Raw genomic sequence first — 23,372 nt, forward strand, 5'->3', positions numbered from 1 at the left:
ATTTAGCTGGTCTGTCATAATATAATAGAGACACTAGAACTAGCTGGTCTGTCATAATATGAGATAGTAGAACTAGCTGGTCTGTCATAATACAACAGAGACAGTAGATCTAGCTGGTCTGTCATAATAGAATAGAGACAATAGATCTCGCTGGTCTGTCATAATATAATAGAGACAGTAGATCAAGCTGGTCTGTCATAATATAATAGGGACAGTAGATCTAGCTGGTCTGTCATAATATAATAGAGACAGTAGATCTAGCTGGTCTGTCATAATATAATAGAGACAGTAGATCTAGCTGGTCTGTCATAATATAATAGAGACAGTAGATCTAGCTGGTCTGTCATAATATAATAGAGACAGTAGATCTAGCTGGTCTGTCATAATATAATAGAGACAGTAGATCTAGCTGGTCTGTCATAATATAATAGAGACAGTAGATCTAGCTGGTCTGTCATAATATAATAGAGACAGTAGATCTAGCTGGTCTGTCATAATATAATAGAGACAGTAGATCTAGCTGGTCTGTCATAATATATAGAGACAGTAGATCTAGCTGGTCTGTCATAATATAATAGAGACAGTAGATCTAGCTGGTCTGGCATAATATAATAGAGACAGTAGATCTAGCTGGTCTGTCATAATATAATAGAGACAGTATATCTAGCTGGTCTGTCATAATATAATAGAGACAGTATATCTAGCTGGTCTGTCATAATATAATAGAGACAGTAGGTCTAGCTGGTCTGTCATAATATAATAGAGACAGTAGATCAAGCTGGTCTGTCATAATATAATAGAGACAGTAGATCTACCTATTCTGTCATAATATAATAGAGACAGTAGATCTAGCTGGTCTGTCATAATATAATAGAGACAGTAGATCTAGCTGGTCTGTCATAATATAATAGAGACAGTAGATCTAGCTGGTCTGTCATAATATAATAGAGACAGTAGATCTAGCTGGTCTGTCATAATATAATAGGGACAGTAGATCTAGCTGGTCTGTCATAATAGAATAGTTACAGTAGATCTAGCTGATCTGTCATAATACAATAGAGACAGTAGATCTAGCTGATCTGTCATAATACAATAGAGACAGTAGATCTAGCTGGTCTGTCATAATATAATAGAGACAGTAGATCTAGCTGGTCTGTCAAAATATAATAGAGACATGAAGACAGTAGATTTAGCTGGTCTGTCATAATATAATAGAGACAGTAGATCTACCTGGTCTGTCAAGATATAATAGAGACAGTAGATCTAGCTGGTCTGTCATAATAGAATAGAGACAGTAGATCTAGTTGGTCTGTCATATTATAATAGAGACAATAGATCTAGCTGGTCTGTCATAATATAATAGAGACAGTAGATCTACCTGGTCTGTCATAATATAATAGAGACAGTAGATCTAGTTGGTCTGTCATTTTATAATAGGGACAGTAGATCTAGCTGGTCTGTCATAATATAATAGAGACAGTAGATTTAGTTGGTCTGTCATTATATAATAGAGACAGTAGATCTAGCTGGTCTGTCATAATATAATAGAGACACTAGAACTAGCTGGTCTGTCATAATATAATAGAGACAGTAGATCTACCTGGTCTGTCATAATATAATAGACACAGTAGATCTAGCTGGTCTGTCATAATATAATAGAGACAATAGATCTAGCTTGTCTGTCATAATATAATAGAGACAGTAGATCTACCTGGTCTGTCATAATATAATAGAGACAGTAGATCTACCTGGTCTGTCATAATATAATAGAGACAGTAGATCTACCTGGTCTGTCATAATATAATAGAGACAGTAGATCTAGCTGGTCTGTCATAATATCAAAGAGACAGTAGATCTAGCTGGTCTGTCATAATATAATAGAGACAGTAGATCTAGCTGGTCTGTCATAATATAATAGCAGACAGTAGATTTAGCTGGTCTGTCATAATATAATAGAGACAGTAGATCTACCTGGTCTGTCAATATAATAGAGACAGTAGATCTAGCTGGTCTGTCATAATATAATAGAGACAGTAGATCTAGCTGGCCTGTCATAATATAAAGAGACAGTAGATCTAGCTTGTCTGTCATAATATAATAGAGACAGTAGATCTAGCTGGTCTGTCAAAATATAATAGAGACAAGAAGACAGTAGATCTAGCTGGTCTGTCATAATATGATAAAGACAGTAGATCTACCTGGTCTGTCAAGATATAATAGAGACAGTAGATCTAGCTGGTCTGTCATTTTATAATAGAGACAGTAGATCTAGCTGGTCTGTCATTTTATAATAGAAACAGAGACAGTAGATCTAGCTGGTCTGTCATAATATAATAGAGATAGTAGATCTAGCTGGTCTGTCATAATATAATAGAGATAGTAGATCTAGCTGGTCTGTCATAATATAATAGAGACAGTAGATCAAGCTGGTCTGTCATAATATAATAGAGACAGTAGATCTACCTGGCCTGTCATAATATAATAGAGACAGTAGATCTAGCTGGTCTGTCATAATATGATAAAGACAGTAGATCTACCTGGTCTGTCAAATATAATAGAGACAGTAGATCTAGCTGGTCTGTCATAATATAATAGAGACAGTAGATCTAGATTTGTCTGTCATAATATAATAGAGACAGTAGATCTAGCTGGTCTGTCATAATATAATAGAGACAGTAGATCTAGCTGGTCTGTCATAATATAATAGAGACAGTAGATCTAGATGGTCTGTCATAATATAATAAAGACAGTAGATCTAGCTGGTCTGTCATAATATAATAGAGACAGTAGATCTAGCTGGTCTGTCATAATATAATAGAGACAGTAGATCTAGCTGGTCTGTCATAATATAATAGAGACAGTAGATCTAGCTGGTCTGTCATAATATAATAGAGACAGTAGATCTAGCTGGTCTGTCATAATATAATAGAGACAGTAGATCTAGCTGGTCTGTCATAATATAATAGAGACAGTATATCTACCTGCTCTGTCATAATATAATAGAGACAGTAGATCTAGCTGGTCTGTCATAATATAATAGAGACAGTAGATCTACCTGCTCTGTCATAATACAATAGAGACAGTAGATCTAGCTGGTCTGTCATAATATAATAGAGACAGTAGATCTAGCTGGTCTGTCATAATATAATAGAGACAGTAGATCTAGCTGGTCTGTCATAATATAATAGAGACAGATCTAGCTGGTCTGTCATAATATAATAGAGACAGTAGATTTAGCTGGTCTGTCATAATATAATAGACACAGTAGATCTAGCTGGTCTGTCATAATATAATAGAGACAGTAGATCTAGCTGGTCTGTCATAATACAATAGAGACAGTAGATCTACCTGGTCTGTCATAATATAATAGAAGACAGTAGATCTAGCTGGTCTGTCATAATATAATAGAGACAGTAGATCTAGCTGGCCTGTCAATATAATAGGGACAGTAGATCTAGCTGGTCTGTCATAATATAATAGAGACAGTAGATCTACCTGGTCTGTCATAATATAATAGAGACAGTAGATCTAGCTTGTCTGTCATAATATAATAGAGACAGTAGATCTAGCTGGTCTGTCATAATATAATAGAAGACAGTAGATCTAGCTGGTCTGTCATAATATAATAGAGACAGTAGATCTACCTGGTCTGTCATAATATAATAGAGACAGTAGATCTAGCTGGTCTGTCATTAATATAATAGAGACAGTAGATCTAGCTGGTCTGTCATTTATAATAGAAACATAGAGACAGTAGATTTAGCTGGTCTGTCATAATATAATAGAGACACTAGATCTAGCTGGTCTGTCATAATATAATAGAGACAGTAGATCTAGCTGGTCTGTCATAATATAATAGAGACAGTAGATCTAGCTGGTCTGTCATAATATAATAGAGACAGTAGATCTAGCTGGTCTGTCATAATATAATAGAGACAGTAGATCTAGCTGGTCTGTCATAATATAATAGCGACAGTAGATCTAGCTGGTCTGTCATAATATGAAAAGACAGTAGATCTAGCTGGTCTGTCATAATATAATAGAGACAGTAGATCTAGCTGGTCTGTCATAATATAATAGAGACAGTAGATCTAGCTGGTCTGTCATAATATAATAGAGACAGTAGATCTAGCTGGTCTGTCATAATATAATAGAGACAGTAGATCTAGCTGGTCTGTCATAATATAATAGAGACAGTAGATCTAGCTTGTCTGTCATAATATAATAGAGACAGTAGATCTAGCTGGTCTGTCATAATATAATAGAGACAGTAGATCTAGCTGGTCTGTCATAATATAATAGAGACAGTAGATCTAGCTGGTCTGTCATAATATAATAGAGACAGTATATCTAGCTGGTCTGTCATAATATAATAGAGACAGTAGATCTAGCTGGTCTGTCATAATATAATAGAGACAGTAGATCTAGCTGGTCTGTCATAATATAATAGAGACAGTAGATCTAGCTGGTCTGTCATAATATAATAGAGACAGTAGATATAGCTGGTCTGTCATAATATAATAGAGACAGTGGGTCTAGCTGGTCTGTCATAATATAATAGAGACATTAGATCAAGCTGGTCTGTCATAATATAATAGAGACAGTAGATCTAGCTGGTCTGTCATAATAGATTAGAGACAGTAGATCTAGCTGGTCTGTCATAATATAATAGAGACAGTAGATCTAGCTGGTCTGTCATAATATAATAGAGACAGTAGATCTAGCTGGTCTGTCATAATATAATAGAGACAGTAGATCTACCTGGCCTGTCATAATATAATAGAGACAGTAGATCTAGCTGGTCTGTCATAATATAATAGAGACAGTAGATCTACCTGGCCTGTCAATATAATAGCGACAGTAGATCGAGCTGGTCTGTCATAATATAATAGACACAGTAGATCTACCTGGTCTGTCAATATAATAGCGACAGTAGATCTAGCTGGTCTGTCATAATATAATAGACACAGTAGATCTACCTGGTCTGTCAATATAATAGAGACAGTAGATCTAGCTTGTCTGTCATAATATAATAGAGACAGTAGATCTAGCTGGTCTGTCAAAATATAATAGAGACATGAAGACAGTAGATCTAGCTGGTCTGTCATAGTATGATAAAGACAGTAGATCTACCTGGTCTGTCAAGATATAATAGAGACAGTAGATCTAGCTGGTCTGTCATTTTATAATAGGGACAGTAGATCTAGCTGGTCTGTCATTTTATAATAGAGACATAGAGACAGTAGATTTAGCTGGTCTGTCATAATATAATAGAGACACTAGAACTAGCTGGTCTGTCATAATATGAGATAGTAGATCTAGCTGGTCTGTCATAATATAATAGAGACAGTAGATCTAGCTGGTCTGTAATAATATAATAGAGACAGTAGATCAAGCTGGTCTGTCATAATATAATAGAGACAGTAGATCTACCTGGTCTGTCATAATATAATAGCGACAGTAGATCTAGCTGGTCTGTCATAATATGATAAAGACAGTAGATCTACCTATTCTGTCAAGATATAATAGAGACAGTAGATCTAGCTGGTCTGTCATAATATAATAGAGACAGTAGATCTAGCTTGTCTGTCATAATATAATAGAGACAGTAGATCTAGCTGGTCTGTCAAAATATAATAGAGACAGTAGATCTAGCTGGTCTGTCATAATATAATAGAGACAGTAGATCTAGCTGGTCTGTCATAATATAATAGAGACAGTAGATCTAGCTGGTCTGTCAAAATATAATAGAGACAGTAGATCTAGCTGGTCTGTCATAATATAATAGAGACAGTAGATCTAGCTGGTCTGTCATAATATAATAGAGACAGTAGATCTACCTGACCTGTCATAATATAATAGAGACAGTATATCTAGCTGGTCTGTCATAATATAATAGAGACAGTAGATCTAGCTGGTCTGGCATAATATAATAGAGACAGTAGATCTAGCTGGTCTGTCATAATATAATAGAGACAGTAGATCTACCTGGTCTGTCATAATATAATAGAGACAGTAGATATACCTGGTCTGTCATAATATAATAGAGACAGTAGATCTAGCTGGTCTGTCATAATACAATTGAGACAGTAGATCTAGCTGGTCTGTCATAATACAATAGAGACAGTAGATCTTGCTGGTCTGTGATCATACAATAGAGACAGTAGATCTTGCTGGTCTGTCATAATACAATAGAGACAGTAGATCTTGCTGGTCTGTCATAATACAATAGAGACAGTAGATCTAGCTGGTCTGTCATAATATAATAGAGACAGTAGATCTAGCTGGTCTGTCATAATATAATAGAGACAGTAGATCTAGCTGGTCTGTCATAATACAATAGAGACAGTAGATCTTGCTGGTCTTTGATAATACAATAGAGACAGTAGATCTACCTGGTCTGTCATAATATAATAGAGACAGTAGATCTAGCTGGTCTGTGATCATACAATAGAGACAGTAGATCTAGCTGGTCTGTGATAATACAATAGAGACAGTAGATCTACCTGGTCTGTCATAATATAATAGAGACAGTAGATCTAGCTGGTCTGTCAAAATACAATAGAATCAGTAGATCTACCTGGTCTGTCATAATATAATAGAGACAGTAGATCAAGCTGGTCTGTCATAATATAATAGAGACAGTAGATCTTGCTGGTCTGTCATAATACAATAGAGACAGTATATCTACCTGGTCTGTCATAATATTATAGAGACAGTAGATCTAGCTGGTCTGTCATAATATAATAGAGACAGTAGATCTTGCTGGTCTGTGATAATACAATAGAGACAGTAGTTCTAGCTGGTCTGTCATAATATAATAGAGACAGTAGATCTAGCTGGTCTGTCATAATATAATAGAGACAGTAGATCTAGCTGGTCTGTCATAATATAATAGAGACAATAGATCAAGCTGGTCTGTCATAATATAATAGAGACAGTAGATCTAGCTGATCTGTCATAATATAATAGAGACAGTAGATCTAGCTGATCTGTCATAATATAATAGAGACAGTAGATCTAGCTGGTCTGTCATAATATAATAGAGACAGTAGATCTAGCTGATCTGTCATAATATAATAGAGACAGTAGATCTAGCTGGTCTCATAATATAATAGAGACAGTAGATCTAGCTGGTATGTCAAACAATAGAGACAGTAGATCTAGTTGGTATGTCAATACAATAGAGACAGTAGATCTAGCTGATCTTTCATGATATAATAGCGACAGTAGATCTCGCTGGTCTGTCGTAATATTATAGAGACAGTACATCTAGCTGGTCTGTCATAATATGAGACAGTAGATCTAGCTGGTCTGTCATAATATGAGACAGTAGATCTAGCTGGTCTGTCATAAAATGAGACAGTAGATCTAGATGGTCTGTCATAATATAATACAGGACAGTAGATCTAGCTGGTCTGTCATAATATAATAGAGACAGTATATCTAGCTGGTCTGTCATAGTATAATAGAGACAGTAGATCTAGCTGGTCTGTCATAATATAATAGAAACAGTAGATCTTGCTGGTCTTTGATAATATAATAGAGACAGTAGATCTAGATGGTCTGTCATAATATAATACAGGCAGTAGATCTAGCTGGTCTGTCATAGTATAATAGAGACAGTAGATCTAGCTGGTATGTCAAACAATAGAGACAGTAGATCTAGCTGGTCTGTCATAATACAATAGAGACAGTAGATCTTGCTGGTCTTTGATAATATAATAGAGACAGTAGATCTACCTGGTCTGTCATAATATAATAGAGACAGTAGATCAAGCTCGTCTGTCAAAATACAATAGAGACAGTAGATCTAGCTGGTCTGTCATAATATAATAGAGACAGTAGATATAGCTGGTCTGTCAAAATACAATAGAGACAGTAGATCAAGCTGGTCTGTCAAAATACAATAGAGACAGTAGATCTAGCTGGTCTGTCATAATATAATAGAGACAGTAGATATAGCTGGTCTGTCAAAATATAATAGAGACAGTAGATCTAGCTGGTCTGTCATAATATAATAGAGACAGTAGATCTAGCTTGTCTGTCATAATATAATAGAGACAGTAGATCTAGCTGGTCTGTCAAAATATAATAGAGACAGTAGATCTAGCTGGTCTGTCATAATATAATAGAGACAGTAGATCTAGCTGGTCTGTCATAATATAATAGAGACAGTAGATCTAGCTGGTCTGTCATAATATAATAGAGACAGTAGATCTAGCTGGTCTGTCATAATATAATAGAGACAGTATATCTACCTGGTCTGTCATAATATAATAGAGACAGTAGATCTAGCTGGTCTGGCATAATATAATAGAGACAGTAGATCTAGCTGGTCTGTCATAATATAATAGAGACAGTATATCTACCTGGTCTGTCATAATATAATAGAGACAGTATATATACCTGGTCTGACATAATATAATAGAGACAGTAGATCTAGCTGGTCTGTCATAATATAATAGAGACAGTAGATCAAGCTGGTCTGTCATAATATAATAGACACAGTAGATCTACCTGGCCTGTCAATATAATAGCGACAGTAGATCGAGCTGGTCTGTCATAATATAATAGAGACAGTAGATCAAGCTGGTCTGTCATAATATAATAGACACAGTAGATCTACCTGGCCTGTCAATATAATAGCGACAGTAGATCGAGCTGGTCTGTCATAATATAATAGACACAGTAGATCTACCTGGCCTGTCAATATAATAGCGACAGTAGATCTAGCTTGTCTGTCATAATATAATAGAGACAGTAGATCTAGCTGGTCTGTCAAAATATAATATAGACATGAAGACAGTAGATCTAGCTGGTCTGTCATAGTATGATAAAGACAGTAGATCTACCTGGTCTGTCAAGATATAATAGAGACAGTAGATCTAGTTGGTCTGTCATTTTATAATAGGGACAGTAGATCTAGCTGGTCTGTCATTTTATAATAGAAACATAGAGACAGTAGATTTAGCTGGTCTGTCATAATATAATAGAGACACTAGAACTAGCTGGTCTGTCATAATATAATAGAGATAGTAGATCTAGCTGGTCTGTCATAATATAATAGAGATAGTAGATCTAGCTAGTCTGTCATAATATAATAGAGACAGTAGATCAAGCTGGTCTGTCATAATATAATAGACACAGTAGATCTACCTGGCCTGTCATAATATAATAGCGACAGTAGATCTAGCTGGTCTGTCATAATATGATAAAGACAGTAGATCTACCTATTCTGTCAAGATATAATAGAGACAGTAGATCTAGCTTGTCTGTCATAATATAATACAGACAGTAGATCTAGCTTGTCTGTCATAATATAATAGAGACAGTAGATCTAGCTGGTCTGTCAAAATATAATAGAGACAGTAGATCTAGCTGGTCTGTCATAATATAATAGAGACAGTAGATCTAGCTGGTCTGTCATAATATAATAGAGACAGTAGATCTAGCTGGTCTGTCATAATATAATAGAGACAGTAGATCTAGCTGGTCTGTCATAATATAATAGAGACAGTATATCTACCTGGTCTGTCATAATATAATAGAGACAGTAGATCTAGCTGGTCTGTCATAATATAATAGAGACAGTAGATCTAGCTGGTCTGTCATAATATAATAGAGACAGTATATCTACCTGGTCTGTCATAATATAATAGAGACAGTATATATACCTGGTCTGACATAATATAATAGAGACAGTGGGTCTAGCTGGTCTGTCATAATATAATAGAGACAGGAGATCAAGCTGGTCTGTCACAATATGATAAAGACAGTAGATCTACCTATTCTGTCAAGATATAATAGAGACAGTAGATCAATCTGGTCTGACATAATATAATAGAGACAGTAGATCTAGCTGATCTGTCATAATATAATAGAGATAGTAGATCTAGCTGGTCTGTCATAATATAATAGACACAGTAGATCTACCTGGCCTGTCATAATATAATAGAGATAGTAGATCTAGCTGGTCTGTCACAATATGATAAAGACAGTAGATCTACCTATTCTGTCAAGCTATAATAGAGACAGTAGATCTAGCTGGTCTGTCATAATATAATAGGGACAGTAGATCTAGCTGGTCTGTCATAATATAATAGTTACAGTAGATCTAGCTGGTCTGTCAAAATATAATAGAGACATGAAGACAGTAGATTTAGCTGGTCTGTCATAATATAATAGAGACAGTAGATCTAGCTGGTCTGTCATAATATAATAGAGACAGTAGATCTAGCTGGTCTGTCAAAATATAATAGAGACAGTAGATCTACCTGGTCTGTCATAATATAATAGAGACAGTAGATCTACCTGGTCTGTCATAATATAATACAGACAGTAGATCTAGTTGGTCTGTCATTTTATAATAGGGACAGTAGATCTAGCTGGTCTGTCATAATAGAATAGAGACAGTAGATCAAGCTGGTCTGTAATGATATAATATTGACAGTAGATCTAGCTGGTCTTGCATAATATAATAGAGACAGTAGATCTAGCTGGTCTGTCATATTATAATAGACACAGTAGATCTACCTGGTCTGTCATAATATAATAGACACAGTAGATCTACCTGGTCTGTCATAATATAATAGAGACAATAGATCTAGCTTGTCTGTCATAATATAATAGAGACAGTAGATCTACCTGGTCTGTCATAATATAATAGCGACAGTAGATCTAGCTGGTCTGTCATAATATAATAGAGACAGTAGATCTACCTGGTCTGTCATAATATAATATACACAGTAGATCTAGCTGGTCTGTCATGATATCAAAGAGACAGTAGATCTAGCTGGTCTGTCATAATAAAATAGAGACAGTAGATCTAGCTGGTATGTCATAATATAATAGCAACAGTAGATCAAGCTGGTCTGTCATAATATAATAGACACAGTAGTTCTACCTGGCCTGTCAATATAATAGCGACAGTAGATCGAGCTGGTCTGTCATAATATAATAGACACAGTAGATCTACCTGGCCTGTCAATATCATTGCGACAGTAGATCTAGCTTGTCTGTCATAATATATTAGAGACAGTAGATCTAGCTGGTCTGTCAAAATATAATAGAGACAAGAAGACAGTAGATCTAGCTGGTCTGTCATAGTATGATAAAGACAGTAGATCTACCTGGTCTGTCAAGATATAATAGAGACAGTAGATCTAGTTGGTCTGTCATTTTATAATAGGGACAGTAGATCTAGCTGGTCTGTCATTTTATAATAGAAACATAGAGACAGTAGATTTAGCTGGTCTGTCATAATATAATAGAGATAGTAGATCTAGCTGGTCTGTCATAATATAATAGAGATAGTAGATCTAGCTGGTCTGTCATAATATAATAGAGACAGTAGATCAAGCTGGTCTGTCATAATATAATAGACACAGTAGATCTACCTGGCCTGTCATAATATAATAGCGACAGTAGATCTAGCTGGTCTGTCATAATATGATAAAGACAGTAGATCTACCTATTCTGTCAAGATATAATAGAGACAGTAGATCTAGCTTGTCTGTCATAATATAATAGAGACAGTAGATCTAGCTTGTCTGTCATAATATAATAGAGACAGTAGATCTAGCTGGTCTGTCAAAATATAATAGAGACAGTAGATCTAGCTGGTCTGTCATAATATAATAGAGACAGTAGATCTAGCTTGTCTGTCATAATATAATAGAGACAGTAGATCTAGCTGGTCTGTCAAAATATAATAGAGACAGTAGATCTAGCTGGTCTGTCATAATATAATAGAGACAGTAGATCTAGCTGGTCTGTCATAATATAATAGAGACAGTATATCTACCTGGTCTGTCATAATATAATAGAGACAGTAGATCTAGCTGGTCTGGCATAATATAATAGAGACAGTAGATCTAGCTGGTCTGTCATAATATAATAGAGACAGTATATCTACCTGGTCTGTCATAATATAATAGAGACAGTATATATACACCTGGTCTGACATAATATAATAGAGACAGTGGGTCTAGCTGGTCTGTCATAATATAATAGAGACATTAGATCAAGCTGGTCTGTCATAATATAATAGAGACAGTAGATCAAGCTGGTCTGTCATAATAGATTAGTTACAGTAGATCTAGCTGATCTGTCATAATACAATAGAGACAGATCTAGCTGATCTGTCATAATATAATAGAGATAGTAGATCTAGCTGGTCTGTCATAATATAATAGACACAGTAGATCTACCTGGCCTGTCATAATATAATAGAGACAGTAGATCTAGCTGGTCTGTCACAATATGATAAAGACAGTAGATCTACCTGGCCTGTCAATATAATAGCGACAGTAGATCGAGCTGGTCTGTCATAATATAATAGACACAGTAGATCTACCTGGCCTGTCAATATAATAGCGACAGTAGATCGAGCTGGTCTGTCATAATATAATAGACACAGTAGATCTACCTGGCCTGTCAATATAATAGCGACAGTAGATCTAGCTTGTCTGTCATAATATAATAGAGACAGTAGATCTAGCTGGTCTGTCAAAATATAATAGAGACATGAAGACAGTAGATCTAGCTGGTCTGTCATAGTATGATAAAGACAGTAGATCTACCTGGTCTGTCAAGATATAATAGAGACAGTAGATCTAGTTGGTCTGTCATTTTATAATAGGGACAGTAGATCTAGCTGGTCTGTCATTTTATAATAGAAACATAGAGACAGTAGATTTAGCTGGTCTGTCATAATATAATAGAGACACTAGAACTAGCTGGTCTGTCATAATATAATAGAGATAGTAGATCTAGCTGGTCTGTCATAATATAATAGAGATAGTAGATCTAGCTGGTCTGTCATAATATAATAGAGACAGTAGATCAAGCTGGTCTGTCATAATATAATAGACACAGTAGATCTACCTGGCCTGTCATAATATAATAGCGACAGTAGATCTAGCTGGTCTGTCATAATATGATAAAGACAGTAGATCTACCTATTCTGTCAAGATATAATAGAGACAGTAGATCTAGCTGGTCTGTCAAAATATAATAGAGACAGTAGATCTAGCTGGTCTGTCATAATATAATAGAGACAGTAGATCTAGCTTGTCTGTCATAATATAATAGAGACAGTAGATCTAGCTGGTCTGTCAAAATATAATAGAGACAGTAGATCTAGCTGGTCATAATATAATAGAGACAGTAGATTAGTCTGTCATAATATAATAGAGACAGTAGATCTAGCTGGTCTGTCAAAATATAATAGAGACAGTAGATCTAGCTGGTCTGTCATAATATAATAGAGACAGTAGATCTAGCTGGTCTGTCATAATATAATAGAGACAGTAGATCTAGCTGGTCTGTCATAATATAATAGAGACAGTATATCTACCTGGTCTGTCATAATATAATAGAGACAGTAGATCTAGCTGGTCTGGCATAATATAATAGAGACAGTAGATCTAGCTGGTCTGTCATAATATAATAGAGACAGTATATCTACCTGGTCTGTCATAATATAATGGTCTGTCTGACATAATATAATAGAGACAGTAGATCTAGCTGGTCTGTCATAATATAATAGAGACAGTAGATCTAGCTGGTCTGTCATAATATAATAGAGACAGTAGATCTTGCTGGTCTGTGATAATACAATAGAGACAGTAGATCTTGCTGGTCTGTCATAATACAATAGAGACAGTAGATCTTGCTGGTCTTTGATAATACAATAGAGACAGTAGATCTACCTGGTCTGTCATAATATAATAGAGACAGTAGATCTAGCTGGTCTGTCATAATACAATGAGACAGTAGATCTTGCTGGTCTGTCATAATACAATAGAGACAGTAGATCTTGCTGGTCTTTGATAATACAATAGAGACAGTAGATCTACCTGGTCTGTCATAATATAATAGAGACAGTAGATCTAGCTGGTCTGTGATCATACAATAGAGACAGTAGATCTTAAGCTGGTCTGTGATAATATAATAGAGACAGTAGATCTAGCTGGTCTGTCATAATATAATAGAGACATAGATCTAGCTGGTCTGTCAAAATATAATAGAGACAGTAGATCTAGCTGATCTGTCATAATATAATAGAGACAGTAGATCTAGCTGGTCTGTCATAATATAATAGAGACAGTAGATCTAGCTGGTCTGTCATAATATAATAGAGACAGTAGATCTAGCTGATCTGTCATAATACAATAGAGACAGTAGAATATAATATAATAGACAGTAGATCTAGCTGTATGTCAAACAATAGAGACAGTAGATCTAGTTGGTATGTAATACAATAGAGACAGTAGATCTAGCTGATCTTTCATGAGACAGTAGAGTAATATTATAGCGACAGTACATCTAGCTGGTCTGTCATATTATAATAGAGACAGTAGATCTAGCTGGTCTGTCATAATAGAGACAGTAGATCTAGCTGGTCTGTCATAAAATGAGACAGTAGATCTAGATGGTCTGTCATAATAATAATACACAGTAGATCTAGCTGGTCTGTCATAATATAATAGAGACAGTATATCTAGCTGGTCTGTCATAGTATAATAGAGACAGTAGATCTAGCTGGTCTGTCATAATATAATAGAAACAGTAGATCTTGCTGGTCTTTGATAATATAATAGAGACAGTAGATCTAGATGGTCTGTCATAATATAATACAGGCAGTAGATCTAGCTGGTCTGTCAGTAGAAGCTGGTATAATAGAGACAGTAGATCTAGCTGGTCTGTCAAAATAATAGAGACAGTAGATCTAGCTGGTCTGTCATAATATAATAGAGACAGTAGATATAGCTGGTCTGAGATCAAGCTCTGTCATAATATAATAGAGACAGTAGATCAAGCTGGTCTGTAGAGACAGTAGATATAGCTGGTCTGTCAAAATACAATAGAGACAGTAGATCTAGCTGGTCTGTCATAATATAATAGAGACAGTAGATATAGCTGGTCTGTCATAATATAATAGAGACAGTAGATCTAGCTGGTCTGTCAAAATATAATAGAGACAGTAGATCTAGCTGGTCTGTCAAAATAATAATAGAGAGCTGGTCTGTCAAAAATACAATAGAGACAGTAGATCTAGCTGGTCTGTCATAATATAATAGAGACAGTAGATCTAGCTGGTCTGTCATAATATAATAGAGACAGTAGATCTAGCTGGTCTGTCAAAATATAATAGAGACAGTAGATCTAGCTGGTCTGTCATAATATAATAGAGACAGTAGATCTAGCTGGTCTGTCATAATATAATAGAGACAGTAGATCTAGCTGGTCTGTCATAATATAATAGAGATCTAGCTGGTCTGTCATAATATAATAGAGACAGTAGATCTAGCTGGTCTGTCATAATATAATAGAGACAGCTGGTCTGTCATAATATAATATATCTACCTGGTCTGTCATAATATAATAGAGACAGTAGATCTAGCTGGTCTGGCATAATATAATAGAGACAGTAGATCTAGCTGGTCTGTCATAATATAATAGAGACAGTATATCTACCTGGTCTGTCATAATATAATAGAGACAGTATATATACCTGGTCTGACATAATATAATAGAGACAGTAGATCTAGCTGGTCTGTCATAATACAATTGAGACAGTAGATCTAGCTGGTCTGTGATAATACAATAGAGACAGTAGATCTTGCTGGTCTGTGATCATACAATAGAGACAGTAGATCTTGCTGGTCTGTCATAATACAATAGAGACAGTAGATCTTGCTGGTCTTTGATAATACAATAGAGACAGTAGATCTACCTGGTCTGTCATAATATAATAGAGACAGTAGATCTAGCTGGTCTGTCATAATACAATTGAGACAGTAGATCTAGCTGGTCTGTCATAATACAATAGAGACAGTAGATCTTGCTGGTCTTTGATAATACAATAGAGACAGTAGATCTACCTGGTCTGTCATAATATAATAGAGACAGTAGATCTAGCTGGTCTGTGATCATACAATAGAGACAGTAGATCTTGCTGGTCTGTGATAATACAATAGAGACAGTAGATCTACCTGGTCTGTCATAATATAATAGAGACAGTAGATCAAGCTGGTCTGTCAAAATACAATAGAATCAGTAGATCTACCTGGTCTGTCATAATATAATAGAGACAGTAGATCAAGCTGGTCTGTCATAATATAATAGAGACAGTAGATCTTGCTGATCTGTCATAATACAATAGAGACAGTATATCTACCTGGTCTGTCATAATATTATAGAGACAGTAGATCTAGCTGGTCTGTCATAATATAATAGAGACAGTAGATCTTGCTGGTCTGTGATAATACAATAGAGACAGTAGTTCTAGCTGGTCTGTCATAATATAACAGAGACATTAGATCGAGCTGGTCTGTCATAATATAATAGAGACAATAGATCAAGCTGGTCTGTCAAAATATAATAGAGACAGTAGATCTAGCTGATCTGTCATAATATAATAGAGACAGTAGATCTAGCTGATCTGTCATAATACAATAGAGACAGTAGATCTAGCTGGTCTGTCATAATATAATAGAGACAGTAGATCTAGCTGATCTGTCATAATACAATAGAGACAGTAGATCTAGCTGGTCTCATAATATAATAGCGACAGTAGATCTAGCTGGTATGTCAAACAATAGAGACAGTAGATCTAGTTGGTATGTCAAACAATAGAGACAGTAGATCTAGCTGATCTTTCATGATATAATAGCGACAGTAGATCTCGCTGGTCTGTCGTAATATTATAGCGACAGTACATCTAGCTGGTCTGTCATATTATAATAGAGACAGTAGATCTAGCTGGTCTGTCATAATATGAGACAGTAGATCTAGCTGGTCTGTCATAAAATGAGACAGTAGATCTAGATGGTCTGTCATAATATAATACAGGCAGTAGATCTAGCTGGTCTGTCATAATATAATAGAGACAGTATATCTAGCTGGTCTGTCATAGTATAATAGAGACAGTAGATCTAGCTGGTCTGTCATAATATAATAGAAACAGTAGATCTTGCTGGTCTTTGATAATATAATAGAGACAGTAGATCTAGATGGTCTGTCATAATATAATACAGGCAGTAGATCTAGCTGGTCTGTCATAGTATAATAGAGACAGTAGATCTAGCTGGTATGTCAAACAATAGAGACAGTAGATCTAGCTGGTCTGTCATAATACAATAGAGACAGTAGATCTTGCTGGTCTTTGATAATATAATAGAGACAGTAGATCTACCTGGTCTGTCAAAATACAATAGAGACAGTAGATCTAGCTGGTCTGTCATAATATAATAGAGACAGTAGATATAGCTGGTCTGTCAAAATACAATAGAGACAGTAGATCAAGCTGGTCTGTCAAAATACAATAGAGACAGTAGATCTAGCTGGTCTGTCATAATATAATAGAGACAGTAGATATAGCTGGTCTGTCATAATATAATAGAGACAGTAGATCAAGCTGGTCTGTCAAAATATAACAGAGACAGTAGATCAAGCTGGTCTGTCAAAATACAATAGAGACAGTAGATCAAGCTGGTCTGTCAAAATACAATAGAGACAGTAGATATAGCTGGTCTGTAATAATATAATAGAGACAGTAGATTAAGCTGGTCTGTCATAATATAATAGAGACAGTAGATTAAGCTGGTCTGTCAAACAATAGAGACAGTAGATCTAGCTGGTCTGTCATAATATAATAGAGACAGTAGATCTAGCCGATCTGTCATAATACAATAGAGACAGTAGATCTAGCTGGTCTGTCAAAATACAATAGAGACAGTAGATCTTGCTGGTCTTTGATAATACAATAGAGACAGTAGATCTAGCTGGTCTGTCATAATATAATAGAGACAGTAGATCTAGCCGATCTGTCATAATACAATAGAGACAGTAGATCTAGCCAATCTGTCATAATACAATAGAGACAGTAGATCTAGCTGGTCTGTCAAAATATAATAGAGACAGTAGATCTAGCTGGTCTGTCATAATATAATAGAGACAGTAGATCTAGCTGGTATGTCATACAATAGAGACTGTAGATCTAGCTGGTCTTTCATAATACAATAGAGACAGTAGATCTTGCTGGTCTTTGATAATACAATAGAGACAGTAGATCTACCTGGTCTGTCATGATATAATAGAGACAGTAGATCAAGCTGGTCTGTCATAATATAATAGAGACAGTAGATCTAGCTGGTCTGTCATAATACAATTGAGACAGTAGATCTAGCTGGTCTGTCATAATACAATAGAGACAGTAGATCTTGCTGGTCTTTGATAATACAATAGAGACAGTAGATCTACCTGGTCTGTCATAATATAATAGAGACAGTAGATCAAGCTGGTCTGTCATAATATAATAGAGACAGTAGATCTAGCTGGTCTGTCATAATATAATAGAGACAGTAGATCTAGCTGGTCTGTCATAATACAATAGAGACAGTAGATCTAGCTGGTATGTCATACAATAGAGACAGTAGATCTAGCTAGTCTGTCATAATATAATAGAGACAGTAGATCTAGCCGATCTGTCATAATACAATAGAGACAGTAGATCTAGCTGGTCTGTCATAATATAATATAGACAGTAGATCTAGCTGGTATGTCATACAATAGAGACAGTAGATCTAGCTGGTCTGTCATAATATAATAGATACAGTAGATCTAGCTGGTCTGTCATAATATAATAGAGACAGTAGATCTAGCTGGTCTGTGATATTATAATAGCGACAGTAGATCTAGCTGGTCTTTCATAATATAATAGAGACAGTAGATCTAGCTGGTCTTTCATAATACAATAGAGACAGTAGATCTAGCTGGTCTTTGATAATACAATAGAGACAGTAGATCTACCTGGTCTGTCATAATATAATAGAGACAGTAGATCTAGCTGGTCTGTCATAATATTATAGAGACAGTAGATCGAGCTGGTATGTCATACAATAGAGACAGTAGATCTAGCTGGTCTGTCATAATATAATAGATACAGTAGATCTAGCTGGTCTGTCATAATATAATAGAGACAGTAGATCTAGCTGGTCTGTGATATTATAATAGAGACAGTAGATCTAGCTGGTCTGTCATAATATAATAGAGACAGTAGATCTTGCTGGTCTGTGATAATACAATAGAGACAGTAGATCTACCTGGTCTGTCATAATATAATAGAGACAGTAGATCAAGCTGGTCTGTCATAATATAATAGAGACAGTAGATCTAGACCGATCTGTCATAATACAATAGAGACAGTAGATCTAGCTGGTCTGTCATAATATAATATAGACAGTAGATCTAGCTGGTATGTCATACAATAGAGACAGTAGATCTAGCTGGTCTGTCATAATATAATAGATACAGTAGATCTAGCTGGTCTGTCATAATATAATAGAGACAGTAGATCTAGCTGGTCTGTGATATTATAATAGCGACAGTAGATCTAGCTGGTCTTTCATAATATAATAGAGACAGTAGATCAAGCTGGTCTGTCATAATATAATAGAGACAGTAGATCTTGCTGATCTGTCATAATACAATAGAGACAGTAGATCTACCTGGTCTGTCATAATATAATAGAGACAGTAGATCAAGCTGGTCTGTCATAATATAATAGAGACAGTAGATCTTGCTGATCTGTCATAATACAATAGAGACAGTAGATCTAGCTGGTCTGTGATATTATAATAGCGACAGTAGATCTAGCTGGTCTTTCATAATATAATAGAGACAGTAGATCTAGCTGGTCTTTCATAATATAATAGAGACAGTAGATCTAGCTGGTCTTTGATAATGCAATAGAGACAGTAGATCTACCTGGTCTGTCATAATATAATAGAGACAGTAGATCTAGCTGGTCTGTCATAATATTATAGAGACAGTAGATCGAGCTGGTATGTCATACAATAGAGACAGTAGATCTAGCTGGTCTGTCATAATATAATAGATACAGTAGATCTAGCTGGTCTGTCATAATATAATAGAGACAGTAGATCTAGCTGGTCTGTGATATTATAATAGAGACAGTAGATCTAGCTGGTCTGTCATAATATAATAGAGACAGTAGATCTTGCTGGTCTGTGATAATACAATAGAGACAGTAGATCTACCTGGTCTGTCATAATATAATAGAGACAGTAGATCAAGCTGGTCTGTCATAATATAATAGAGACAGTAGATCTTGCTGATCTGTCATAATACAATAGAGACAGTAGATCTACCTGGTCTGTCATAATATAATAGAGACAGTAGATCAAGCTGGTCTGTCATAATATAATAGAGACAGTAGATCTTGCTGATCTGTCATAATACAATAGAGACAGTAGATCTACCTGGTCTGTCATAATATAATAGAGACAGTAGATCTTGCTGATCTGTCATAATACAATAGAGACAGTAGATCTACCTGGTCTGTCATAATATAATAGAGACAGTAGATCTAGCTGATCTGTCATAATACAATAGAGACAGTAGATCTAGCAGGTCTGTCATAATACAATAGAGACAGTAGATCTAGCTGATCTGTCATAATACAATAGAGACAGTAGATCTAGCAGGTCTGTCATAATACAATAGAGACAGTAGATCTTGCTGGTCTGTGATAATACAATAGAGACAGTAGATATAGATGGTCTGTCATAATATAATAGAGACAGTAGATCAAGCTGGTCTGTCAAAATATAACAGAGACAGTAGATCTAGCTGGTCTGTCAAAATATAACAGAGACAGTAGATCTAGCTGATCTGTCATAATATAATAGAGACAGTAGATCTAGCTGATCTGTCATAATACAATAGAGACAGTAGATCTAGCTGGTCTGTCATAATACAATAGAGACAGTAGATCTAGCTGGTCTGTCATAATATAGACAGTAGATCTAGCTGGTATGTCATACAATAGAGACAGTAGATCTAGCTGGTCTTTCATAATACAATAGAGACAGTAGATCTTGCTGGTCTTTGATAATACAATAGAGACAGTAGATCTACCTGGTCTGTCATGATATAATAGAGACAGTAGATCAAGCTGGTCTGTCATAATATAATAGAGACAGTAGATCTAGCTGGTCTGTCATAATACAATTGAGACAGTAGATCTAGCTGGTCTGTCAAAATATAATAGAGACAGTAGATCTAGCTGGTCTGTCATAATATAATAGAGACAGTAGATCTAGCTGATCTGTCATAATACAATAGAGACAGTAGATCTAGCAGGTCTGTCATAATACAATAGAGACAGTAGATCTTGCTGGTCTTTGATAATACAATAGAGACAGTAGATCTACCTGGTCTGTCATAATATAATAGAGACAGTAGATCTAGCTGGTCTGTCATAATACAATTGAGACAGTAGATCTAGCTGTTCTGTCATAATACAATAGAGACAGTAGATCTTGCTGGTCTTTGATAATACAATAGAGACAGTAGATCTAGCTGGTATGTCATACCATAGAGACAGTAGATCTAGCTAGTCTGTCATAATATAATAGAGACAGTAGATCTAGCCGATCTGTCATAATACAATAGAGACAGTAGATCTAGCTGGTCTGTAATAATAATATAATATAGACAGTATATCTAGCTGGTATGTCATACAATAGAGACAGTATATCTAGCTGGTCTGTCATAATATAATAGAGACAGTAGATCAAGCTGGTCTGTCAAAATATAACAGAGACAGTAGATCTAGCTGGTCTGTCATAATATAATAGAGACAGTAGATCTACCTGGTCTGTCAAAATATAATAGAGACAGTAGATCTAGCTGGTCTTTCATAATATAATAGCGACAGTAGATCTAGCTGGTCTTTCATAATATAATAGAGACAGTAGATCTAGCTGGTCTTTCATAATATAATAGAGACAGTAGATCTAGCTGGTCTGTCATATTATAATAGAGACAGTAGATCTAGCTGGTCTGTCATAATACAATAGAGACAGTAGATCTAGCTGGTCTGTCATAATATAATAGAGACAGTAGATCTAGGTGGTCTGTGATATTATAATAGAGACAGTAGATCTAGCTGGTCTGTCATAATATAATAGAGACAGTAGATCTTGCTGGTCTGTGATAATACAATAGAGACAGTAGATCTACCTGGTCTGTCATAATATAATAGAGACAGTAGATCAAGCTGGTCTGTCATAATACAATAGAGACAGTAGATCTACCTGGTCTGTCATAATATAATAGAGACAGTAGATCAAGCTGGTTTGTCATAATATAATAGAGACAGTAGATCTTGCTGATCTGTCATAATACAATAGAGACAGTAGATCTACCTGGTCTGTCATAATATAATAGAGACAGTAGATCTAGCTGATCTGTCATAATACAATAGAGACAGTAGATCTAGCAGGTCTGTCATAATACAATAGAGACAGTAGATCTTGCTGGTCTGTGATAATACAATAGAGACAGTAGATATAGCTGGTCTGTCATAATATAATAGAGACAGTAGATCAAGCTGGTCTGTCAAAATATAACAGAGACAGTAGATCTAGCTGATCTGTCATAATATAATAGAGACAGTAGATCTAGCTGATCTGTCATAATACAATAGAGACAGTAGATCTAGCTGGTCTGTCATAATACAATAGAGACAGTAGATCTTGCTGGTCTGTGATAATACAATAGAGACAGTAGATCAAGCTGGTCTGTCAAAATACAATAGAGACAGTAGATCTACCTGGTCTGTCATAATATAATAGAGACAGTAGATCAAGCTGGTCTGTAAAAATACAATAGAGACAGTAGATCTTGCTGGTCTGTCATAATATAATAGAGACAGTAGATCTAGCTGATCTGTCATAATACAATAGAGACAGTAGATCTAGCTGGTCTGTGATCATACAATAGAGACAGTAGATCTTGCTGGTCTGTGATAATACAATAGAGACAGTAGATCTACCTGGTCTGTCATAATATAGACAGTAGATCTAGCTGGTATGTCAAACAATAGAGACAGTAGATCTAGCTGATCTTTCATAATATAATAGCGACAGTAGATCTTGCTGGTCTGTGATAATACAATAGAGACAGTAGATCTTGCTGGTCTGTGATAATACAATAGAGACAGTAGATCAAGCTGGTCTGTCAAAATACAATAGAGACAGTAGATCTACCTGGTCTGTCATAATATAATAGAGACAGTAGATCAAGCTGGTCTGTAAAAATACAATAGAGACAGTAGATCTTGCTGGTCTGTCATAATATTATAGAGACAGTAGATCTAGCTGGTCTGTGATAATACAATAGAGACAGTAGATCTACCTGGTCTGTCATAATATTATAGAGACAGTAGATCTAGCTGGTCTGTCATAATACAATAGAGACAGTAGATCTAGCTGGTCTGTCATAATACAATAGAGACAGTAGATCTACCTGGTCTGTCATAATATAATAGAGACAGT

The sequence above is a fragment of the Oncorhynchus keta genome, unplaced genomic scaffold (genome assembly GCF_023373465.1).
Source record: "Oncorhynchus keta strain PuntledgeMale-10-30-2019 unplaced genomic scaffold, Oket_V2 Un_scaffold_26241_pilon_pilon, whole genome shotgun sequence".
Taxonomy (NCBI): domain Eukaryota; kingdom Metazoa; phylum Chordata; class Actinopteri; order Salmoniformes; family Salmonidae; genus Oncorhynchus; species Oncorhynchus keta.